Below are 11,665 nucleotides of genomic sequence, written 5' to 3'. Positions count from 1 at the left end.
GTTGGAGCAAAAGCCTGGCAGTTGTGAAGGCTTAATGGTATTTAGCATTCCCACTATTTGTAGGTTTGTAAGAGTAGTGATTGTTTGCTGGTGTTCCATTGCTTTATCCTCCTTTATCCTCCAGGGCTGATACCCTAGATTTAGCAGCCTTCAGACTATTGCCTGGTCTGATTTTGCCTCTTGTAAGGTTGGTTTGAGCAGGGCAGCCACTGCAAAGGCAATGTGTGTGTGTGTTCCAAAAGTAGTGGGGGAAAGTCCTCGTCAGTCTCTTGCAGTACACGCAAGGCCTCCTCTGCTGTTGGTTTGGCAGCCATCTTGGACGGTGTGGCACCAGGCTTGTCTTTCCAGCATTGCATTGCTGTGGACTGGTGACGCAGCAACCGATCAATAAATCTATCCATCCAGTGCAAATCTGTCTCCTATAGGAAGCGATATGGGGTGAATAGATTCAGGCATAGTAAAGATTTATAGCGTTTTTCCCCCAATTGCACTCAAGCCACTTCACATCAAGCGCTGGAACTGAAAGTCCCCTTCATATCAATTTTGCTTTTTCACCTAATTATTATTAAGAATTTTTTTACACCTTATCTTTTTTGGTTAATATAACTTATTCTAGTGGGAAAGGGGGAAGCAGAGCTGTGTTGTGAGTTATTAGGCAGAATTTTGGAAAGGGTGGGCAATCTCCCTATCAAGCCCATAATATAAAGTAAAACAAGCTGCAAAAATGTTTATTTGTATTTAAAATAAATAGGGTGTCAGTCGAATACAACAATCCACGGTGTCTAATAAATTATTATGTAAACTGCACTGCAATTTTTTTTCTGGACACAAAAGGGTTCTAGTTAAACTAAATTACCCACTCTTTCTCAACCTTAAACCCTTAAAATAGATAAATAAAAATATTAGGGAAACCCTGCTGAAACCAATTTATCAGGGGTCATTGATGGCCAGAACACCACACTTTTACATAGATAAAAAATATCAAATGGCATTGGCCCTAAAAATATGTTCAGTATGGGAATGGTCAGTACCAGTGGGGAGGTCAGTTGGTCACAGCTTAACCCCCCTAGCGGTATCCCCAGTGTGACTTAGGGTGGATTTTACTTGTAAAAAGCGATCATCCTGAGTCACACTCGGGGTCGCTAAAACAATAAAAAAACCCACTTACCTTGTTCTGTTGTTGGCCCCTGGTGTCTATCCAGGTATTGGATTCAATACAAAATACCTGTATTGAATCCAATACAAAGAAATCTTTATATTATATATATAATTATATTATATATATGTATAGATTATACATGTTACTGCACCATTTTTAACAGATTTTTGTGTTTTTGTATTTAAAGTTTATTAATAAATTTAATAAATATTGGGCATATTTCGGTGAGTTCTGCCTAAGAATTATAAGCCTACAATGTAAAATACATTTTCTTGAAGAGGGGCAGTAAGAGACCCATGTTGGACTCGCTCTCTGTCCTCCTCAGTGGGTGTAATTATTACTGAGCTCCTCACGCTGTACCTCCCATCTGGTTCTTTCTGAGCTTCTTCCACATCAATATTATTTAATATCTCTCCATCCCAGAGCCATTAAATATCAATTTTTGATGGGTAGACATTACACAGAAATTACGCTGTACAGGACAATCTTAGTGTTTGTAGTGACAATTTTGTTAAAAAATTTAAGTCTTCGTATAGCTGTTAAATAAAAGAAACAAAAAAAATCAAAATGTCCAATGATCACAATAGGATGGCACCTCACCCATTGAAGGAGTGCAGGATTTGAGAGCACAGTTCAAGACCCTCAAATCTCTTGGGAGTGCTGGAACTGTATTGTACTGTGAGTATCTTTCGATTTTGTTTTGTAACATTTTAGAATAAATATAAATTTCAAAATCAAATTTTTTTTGCTTGGTAGTAGAAATCAAAGTGACAGAAATAATTACTAGTTTGTTAAACAAACTATAAGTAGCAGTGAAGTATAGCATTTAGGAATCAAATCTAAATTTCTGTACATGTAATGTCCACTCGGACCTCTTTCTCTTTTCGGAAAGGACTGTTGGTCACTGAGCATGTGTAGTGTCCACCGTCTGATACAGATGTGTCAGATATGGTCAAATCAGCAATTCCATGTATAGCTCTATCTTTATCCAATGAATATCTGGGGTCAGTTGATGTCACAGTGTTATAATAGACTAGGATATTCTTTCCTTCTAAATACTAGAAGACGGCAATGTAGAGCCAGCTGTAGCTGTATGTGTTGAAGGTCCGGTCATCTCTAGAGCTGTATGAGATAAATGTTAGTCAAAATAATGAGTTACATGGTGGCTCCGTGGTTAGCACCCTAGACTTTGCAATACTTGGGTACCAAGTTTAAATCTCAGCCAGGATACTATTCGCTTGGAGTTTGTAAACTTTCCCCATGTTTTGGTGGGTTTCCTCTAGGCACCTCTTTCAACGTCTCAAAAATATCTCAAGTTAATTGTCTACCCCATATAAACAGGCCTTAGGTTGCGAGATATGACTATGCTAGGGGCATAGGATGGCAAGCCCCTCTGAGGGAGTGTTAGCATCAGGACTATGTGGTTTGTAAAGCCCTTCATACTATGACAGCATTTTATAAATACATGACAGCCTATCATATTGTGTTTGTTTAATACATACAAATTCTGATTCACTCTGGCATAACAAAAATGTAGAGTGAGATAGTCATGTGTTCACTTGAAACATTCACTACATCCAGCAGAAATACAGCAAAACTTTACATATTTGGAACGAACATGGGTTTGCTTTAATTTACTGTAAACTTTGGAACCTATTTTGTTTATCAAATCAACTGTTTCAATTTTTTCTGTTTGGTTTAGTACTTTTTCCCTTTTAGTATTTTTTTGTTGTTGTTTTGCTCTCATTCTGCCAAATTTTTTCATCAAAATGTATTTGAAGCAGATACGCATATATCTGTTCTAGGGATGCTTTTATAGGCTTGGAGTCTTTCTGGATGGCAATTGGGACAATATGTGTGTGCCCCAACTTCTATCCTTTAAAGTACTTCTAGAATCTGACTTGCTTGAGAAAGAAGAAGACTGAATCATGCAGCCACTTCTCTTTTGGCAAAAAACAGCCCCCATCCCACCCCCCAGAGTGGCAAGGGCCATCATTGGGAGGGAGGAACTCACCATCACAACATAATAAAGGAAAATTGGGGAAAAGTGAATTTGATAGGGAAAATTAACTAAACAAAGATAAAAGGATTGGGATTCCTGGTGCCCGTGATGATGGTTTGTGATTGTCTTGGATGCAAATCTAGTAATCAATAAATATAATTTCCAGTGACTTAATCACTTAAGTGAGCCTAATCACTAATACATGCAATCATTTGTCTGTTTTTGTTCCTTAGATCATTTATCTACAAAGCTGACAAAGCTGACAAGCCCAGTCCTGTACAAATCAGTGAAAGTTTCTGCCTTTAGATACACTTTAGCTATGAAGTATGAGCTGTTCTACCAATATTTCATAAAATCAAAAGATAAAAAAGCAACTGACCTGTGGAAAACAGTAAAGGGAGAAGCAAAGCAATCGTCATATTGATTTTGTATCTCTCCCTGCAGTGAATGCTAATCCCTGATTTCCTGAGAAGGTAAAATAATATGAAAGGAGAATATGTTGCTAAAGCAAACCTTTCACTTTCACATTCCCGGAAAAGAGCCCAATTTAAACACATTCTTCAACTGTTAATAAAAGGGTGGCGGAATGTCAATGACAAAGTATTTCCAGGAGTATTTCACTGGAATTCTCATTTATAAACACAAGAAAATGTTTTATTGTTGCTTGTGCTGTCTTTAGAAAAGGAATGGGGGATTCCTATGCAGGAGAACACCTAGGAGCCTTTAAAATAAAAGCAGGAATATATTTGAACCAGATCTGCCAGATAAAAGTTTTCTCTTTACCCTCTTTTAGTTTATTGCATTAAAATTGGTTTGTTGAGTAATCTGTATTACACCAACAGATGTGTGCTCATTGTTGATTTTGGAATATTTATCTGCATAAATATGGATGTTATATCCCCTATCAATGCATATAGACAATAAAAGAAGGTCCATACACAAATTATAGCAAGTCACTCAAAAAGTTTAATTAAGAAAACAAGGTGAAACAAAGTACACAGCAAAATTGTCAGATATCTACACATAGGAACTTTAATCCATGATATATACAGCACATGGACCTAAGGTTATTAGTAGTAAACCCCTGTAATAATCTAATACCTTGGTACACAAAAGTGCTTAATTCCCTTTTTTATATCTCAATGAAATTTTATTAGGTGCATGATGCTTTTTGGTTTCATTATAAAGAATTACAAAATGGCAAAGTAATGCGGTAATGCTATAGACACCAATAAGACTACAATCAGAAATATCTTATAGCTACCTTCTGAGAGGTTTATGGGTACCTCAGGAGCCTACTTCCTTCAGAAGAGGACCCCATACCAACTTACCTAGGGAGGCCCTCAGGAGACAAAGAGCAAGCAAGAGAGCCAGCAAGCAAGAGCCAGCAGCAAAAGACCTAAATTCTCTTAGTTCCCATTTTTACATAGTTAATTCTCATTAGGTATCCTTGAGGCTCTTGGATTGGTTACTGGATGTGATCTGTAATATGACTATTGGTTACTGCAACTTTAGGAATTTACTAGGCCACCTAGCTAAGTTGATATGAGAAGCTGCAGGTAAGGCCAGGCGGGGTCCATCTTTCCAGCCCTTATCCAACTCCTGCTGTCTCAGACTTCATTATTATGGGAACTGAATCAGTTTTCTGGCATCTGTTCGTCTAATGTCCCCAGTGTCACTGGAACTCCTTGGAAACCCTAGGTGGTCTGACAAAGAGAAACAGATCATCAACATCCTCACACATATACATTATATAAACATTTATATCTATCCACATATATCTACAAATATCTATAAACAATCTTGAGGTGCAACACTCTCACAATCTAACAGTGGAGGGTTTAAAGCACATCTCCGGGTAAATATTTAAACAAATATTGATTTCATTCCAATATGAAGTTGTTCGGGTAGATGTATAGATGACAACACAATCACAAAAACCTCTATGTATTTTATTATCTCTATCTGACATTGGTGACATTCTAAAAGCAAGCCCACGACATGCATCATGAGAACCCTTGAGGGAATTACTGAAGCAGGGTGCTATGATGTTTTTAGGGAGCTATGCATGACACCCTGCCATGATCTGCCTGCATTGCATAGGAAAATATCAATGGGCATTATCGGGGCTAAAACAATGTATATAATGAAATATGTGAAGGTTTTATATAAAATGATTAGCGTATTAATAAGTGAGGAGTAAGGATCCAGGAAGGGCATTCAAATATCATTTTCATATGAGAATCCATTATAGCACTATTATATTCAAGTAGGATGAAGAGGGACCTTCCATTCTCACATATTTACTCTCTTTTCAAAAGCTACACCAGTTGAAGAATCTTTAGTATCTGACATGTTTTCCTAATGCTAGGTGCTATTTCAGCTTTTGTGTGCTGCGTTTGTTTCCCCCCTCCTTCTGCTACATCACCTTGCAAGTGGAACAGCAGCATTCATTTACAAACAATACTTATTTTTTTTTCCTTGTTCTCATTTAAAATCACAAAAAGTGCTTGTTTAAAAATGCTCCATGCAATGGGATCATTGGAACATATTTAAAACCTTCTGTTGTCTGTATTTTACTACAATAGGGAGTGATCAAAAGCTGAATGTATTAAGACCACATTTCATTATATTGAGAATCTTGTAATATACGCAAAAATTGTTTTGGGAATTCAAAATGTTCCTGCTTTATGCAGGTTTGAAATTATTGAAAAAAAAAAGTGTGTGTGCTATGGATGCTGAGAAAGGTACATCACTGCATGGCTAAAGGGAGGTCAGGAATGCCGCAAGCTGCAAGACAATCTGCCGGCAGAGTGGGTATCAAATATGTTGTAGGTCTTTTTTAAGGAGTAGCATATTTTCTGTTAATATATACATTACATGTGAATATATTGTCGTTATTATTTTTTCTTAATAACATAACTGTTTTAGATATTGCTTTTGTTGAATAAATAAGTAACATGTACAGGACTGATCGGTAATAGTGATCAGTAATAGTGATATGTTCTTTAAAACAGAAATAAACTTACATCATTTACCTATCTCTGTTCCATCGCAGGGTGCCACCATCTTTTTCTTTCTTCTCTTACTGTAGATAATCTTTGGCCATTTTGATTGGCTGGGTTGGGATGACATAATTTATGCACATGAGTTCATTCATTCCCGACTTGTTCAGGGGAAGAGGGGTATCCTGGTCTGATGCTGTGCATGTGCAGCACAAGTTTTTGCCTGACACCTGGATCAATCAGGAAGGTAGGAGGGAAAAATGAAAAGACAATAAAAAATAAGATAAGGAATAGCATATTGAAATGGGTGAGGAAGGAGGAAAATAAGCTAGATGCAATTGCAGTGTAGTAGAAAACCCTCATCGTATTACTTATGTACCTTTTGTCAGCTAGCCAGTCTCCTACCAAGTCCCCTGATGAAGGCACGTGGCAAAACGCGTCAGGACCAGAGATAAACTGACTTACTTATTTTGGATTAATATTAAAACTTGCTAGGAAACCCATCTATATCCAATACTCTGTAACAATTTGGCTTAGATCAGCCAATTTCTGTCTGGATCTAAAAAAATGTCTATCTTTAAATATATGAGATGACCTTGTAATAAACCCATACTGTTTAGTCTCCTTTTTGTATGTTTACCATACTAACCTACATTTATTATTTCTTGCATTGTGTTGCCTAAAAAAGCCTCCCTTTCCTTCACAAATTCAATTGCTAGATTTAATTTTATGTGAATGAACGATTCACCAAGAACGAGCATTCTTGCCAAACAATATTAGTATCCATATGCAGCAATCAGACAGTACATCCAGTACATGAGGTCAGAACACCACTGTAATGACTACAGATGCAATCATGAATACACTTACAACGGAGAGCGAGCAAAATGGTAGACTCTTACCTAAGACCTCTAGTGATAAGACTCCCATCATACTTAAAGAACACAATCCAGCTACTCAAGCTTACCAACAAACTAACTGTACCTCCAAATACTATATTAGTGGCTGTAGATATAGAGGCACTCTACAGCAGCATCCACAATGAGATTGGATTGGAAATGGTCTATAGATACCAGAAGGGGGAATTCCCAAAGAACATCAACCCAACTCATTTATGCTATCACTACTCAAATTCATCCAGGAAAGAAAAATCTTTACCTTTGACAACACCATCTACTTACAAATACAAGGGGTTGCAATGGGGACAAAATGTGCCCCTACATACGCAAATTTGTGCCCTGGAGAGTGGGAGAGAAATAACAATGAACCACTCACAAGATTCACTGAACATCTTATACTATGGTGTAGATGCATCAACGATGTTCTCATCCTCTAGTCAGGCCCGCTAGATACTCTACAGGAAGTCTTTCAAGCCATTCAGCCAATTGGCCCTGATCTATTAAAGCCTCTCCAAGGCTGGAGAGAATACGCTTTCATCAGTGAAGCTGGGTGATCCAGCAAACCTGGGATGAATCTGGTCCACAATTGAAAACATTTGCTAACAAATAGCTAATGACTTTTAGGAAATCCATTCCAGGTTTTCTGTTTCACCCAGCTTCACTGATGAAAGTGTATTCTCTCCAGCCTTGGAGAACTTTAATAGATCAGGGCCAATGAGTTCAACCTGAAGCTTTTGATGGAATGGATCACTATGAAATTACCATTCTTACCTGGTTTGAATGATGTCTTAAGCTTCAAACCCTTATAAATGATAAAAATATTTCTCCCCAACACTAGAGTGTCATCAAGCTTTCATGTCAGCCCTTTTGTAATTTCCCTGTCATATCAATAATATCTGCATGGACTATTAGCTTGTATTTTCAAAAAATGTAATTCATTCATATAATGATTATAACACTTTTTAAACTTATGCGTGTGTAATCTGTTTGTAACACCTTTTATTTTGTTATATTACTAGTATATATACGAATATTTTTATCAGCTATTATTTTTCATAATAATGTTTTTTTTTTTGTATGAGTATCGAAACAACTGTTTACTTATCAGTGTGTTATCTGGCTGTAAAACTTTTTATTGCAAATTGTATGTATTTACCATTAGGGATTCTCTCCCCCTGTACCATCAATCGTGCTACACGCATACATACACACATTAAAACATTTCCTCTCAGTTCATTCATTCTTTTTACACTACATCCCAGATCTGCCCCCTTTCTTCCCTCCACCATGCCTGCCCTTCCCCACTAGCGGGGTACCCGGAGTCCTGGTTTCTGGGACATCCATCAGCCAGTGCAAGTTGCTACAGTTTGGAGTGATGGTCTTGGCAACTCCTCCCCAATATTACACATCTCTTTATGTGGATTCTTGAGCCGCCTAACCCCTTTTGAGGCTGCTCGATTAGTGTGGTAGATGCTGGCATGAGAAGAGGGCCGATATGGATTCAATGCCTCCTTCTCCGCACTCGCGGTGACTTTATCACCAACGCGCATGCACTAGCATCATTTGCACGATATCTTCTCGTCCATTCAAGGCAGAAGTGGTTCTCATAGTTCCCTTTAGCCTAGAAGTACCTTGTTCTCCCCTCTCATTCCATATACTTTACCAACAGGTATACTAATAATTGCAGTGCTTAATACTCTTCTTTTTATCTCTATTACATTTATGAAGTGCATGGTTCTTTTGGTTTCATTATAAAGAATTTAATATTTAGCCACCATTACAACTTCTTTTATGCCATTTTTGTTTTTAATTCTAGATTGACAGTGGAGTCTCAGTTTTCCAATAAAAATTAGTACTATCCACACAATCCTTGATACCAAACTGCGGGATCATTCCTTTGGAGTGTCTTACAAGGATAGGAATCCACTCTAATTGCTGAGTAAGTGGCATTATCAACATCTACTTATGCATTCTTTATTATACCCATAAATATTCTTTCCATAACGATATACCATACACATGTATAGGTAAACTCTTTCATGACTTGTTACATTATATTTAGGCTTAATTACTACATCTATTCTTTGATGCACTATACACTACCCTGATTGTTAAGTGTGCTTTATGTTATACACTATTCATCAAATTTATCATGAATGCAAATCTGCTGTGTTTTTGTGCGCATACTTTTATGTATGCCAAATATACACGTTTGACATTTGCCTGAAAAAAAACCCTGTCTTTTGTATTCTTTTGAATATGGACAATAATTGCCTAAAATGATCCACCAAGGTAATAGGAGTCAGATGAGAATTGTCATAAAAGTAACTGATAATAGAGTTTAATAGAGATCTTAATACCAACGATCCCATGGTGACATTTGTATTAATTTATGTAGCTATCTGTTTTATAGATTGACGAAAACCAGAAACAGTCATAGTTATATTTTTTTTAATTACTGGTAATATCAAATCATCACACCTGTGGCTGGATTTATGCATCAGTATACAGTTTCATGTTAAAACTTTTGTATCAATTATTATTATTATATCAATATATTATGATAGAAGAAATTTTGACCCCTGAAACATGTTCGCTGTTTATTATCTAGGAATATAACATTTTTTTTTAGATATTGACCCATTTCTGGGTCTGGGCCTGGTGCTCCTTCTTGTATTCTTTGATTTGTATTTGATCTAGTATCCCTGGATGGGATCACCTGGTCCCTACAGTCCCCAATATTTGAAGTTTCAAGCGTTCAAATAATTATTTTCAAATCTGTAAGAGGTTCTAATCCTTTTATGAACCAATAGATACCTGTTTTCAATACAGCATGTGTGAATAATGGTGTCTCCCAGGTGTAAACCAATTTGTTGGTGGTTGGTCCTATTGTGGTGTTTGTATGTAGGCTTATTGTAAAACTGAACTTCAAGTAAACAGTTAAATGCATTGGTGAAATATAAATAGGGGACTTTTTGCTGCCAACTAATAATTTGTAAAATAAAACATTTATGTTATACATCTACATTCAAAAAGTTGATAAAGTTTACATGGTAATAGTAATCACATGGTATAAAAATGTAAATGAAAAAGATACACTAATATTATACAACATCAATAACATGGACATGCAGCTAAAATATCACTTAAAATAGATTTCTAAATAAAAAGGATGTAAAACGCTCATTTATACCCCTTGGGGAGGGAAGTCAGGTTGTTACATGTGAATAGGCACGGGGGGCATGCCAGGGGGGGCAGACCATAAAAGAGTAGATTTTGTGAAAAGTATCCCAGACCTGCAAAAGTTTTTATTTATTTTATATGTGTTTATATGTACAGCTGTCATCATCAGCAATGAAATATAATATAATATACAACGCACTGTATTATCTACCTAATAGCAATCTGCGCCAATTTCAAAAGCAAATCTTTAATTGCAAAGCAATCTTTATTAAAAAAAATTATCTGGGCAGAAAAGGGGGCATAAAAATGTTATGTTTTTAATGAAGTGAAATTAAGTTCCATGGAATCATGGTGGACATTTATTACAGAGACAGGTGATATCCCCTTGGCACTAATACATACTCACCTGCCCGAGATCACTGATCTGCACATAGAGATGTCACATGTGAGAGCTTTGTGTGAATGTGTTGTCCTATGATATGTGATCATTTTTTTGTCCTTATATTTACTTTTCCATTTTTACCCTATTTTTACATATTCCAGGTACACAATGTCCCTAAGGTAGAAGGTTAAAGTGTATGTGAATCCTAAATAGTTTTTTTTGGAGTCTGCTTGTCATGAGATCATTCTCCCTTTGACTAATGCATGGCTCGTACAAATCTGTTGCCAATAAAATAACCTTGCAGCAGAGAACTAGGAATTATTATTCTGTGCTCTGTATCAGACTGCATGGGGTGCCAAAGATTATGGTGTAGCTTTGCAAGAAAAGCAAATCAGAGGCACCACTGAGGGAAAGCCAACAATTATCTGATTTCTTTACAGATTTAATGAGATATTTTCAAATTTCAAACAATGAAAATTATATCCTGCTTTTTAAAGGTCATTTAATGCAAAAACGTCAGACATATCTCAAGACATTATTTGCCAGAGTTTCTGCTATGATAAACCATACAGTGACTGTGATGGAAGTATAAGTGGAATGCAATATTTGTTGAATTAATATAAACCCTTACAACAAGTTTTCCAGTTCCTTCCTCCATGGGTCCCTCCAGAGAGGGGTGTTGTACCCTACAGATGTATTCTGCCCCCTGGTGGATACTTAGTGTTGGAATGATGGTCAGACTGGCTGTACAGCTGTATGAGTTATCAGCCTATTCAGGGTGTTACTGTACTGGAATCCACATTATCAGTCACTTTACATAACTCCTGATTTTTGCTTCTTCTCAGCCATGTCACAGTGAGAGCATCAGAAAAATACTTAGAGATATGACACTGCAGGGTGATTGGGGTGTCATGGAATGCAGTAGATTTTGTGAAAGGTATCCCAGACCTGCAAAAGTTTTTATTTATTTCTTATGTGTTTATATGTACAGCTGTCATCATCAGCAATGAAATATAATATAATATACAACACACT

This window comes from Pyxicephalus adspersus, chromosome 7 (genome assembly GCF_032062135.1).
Source record: "Pyxicephalus adspersus chromosome 7, UCB_Pads_2.0, whole genome shotgun sequence".
Classification (NCBI taxonomy): domain Eukaryota; kingdom Metazoa; phylum Chordata; class Amphibia; order Anura; family Pyxicephalidae; genus Pyxicephalus; species Pyxicephalus adspersus.
The sequence above is the reverse complement of the archived record's forward strand: the minus strand, read 5'-3'. Positions refer to the sequence as shown.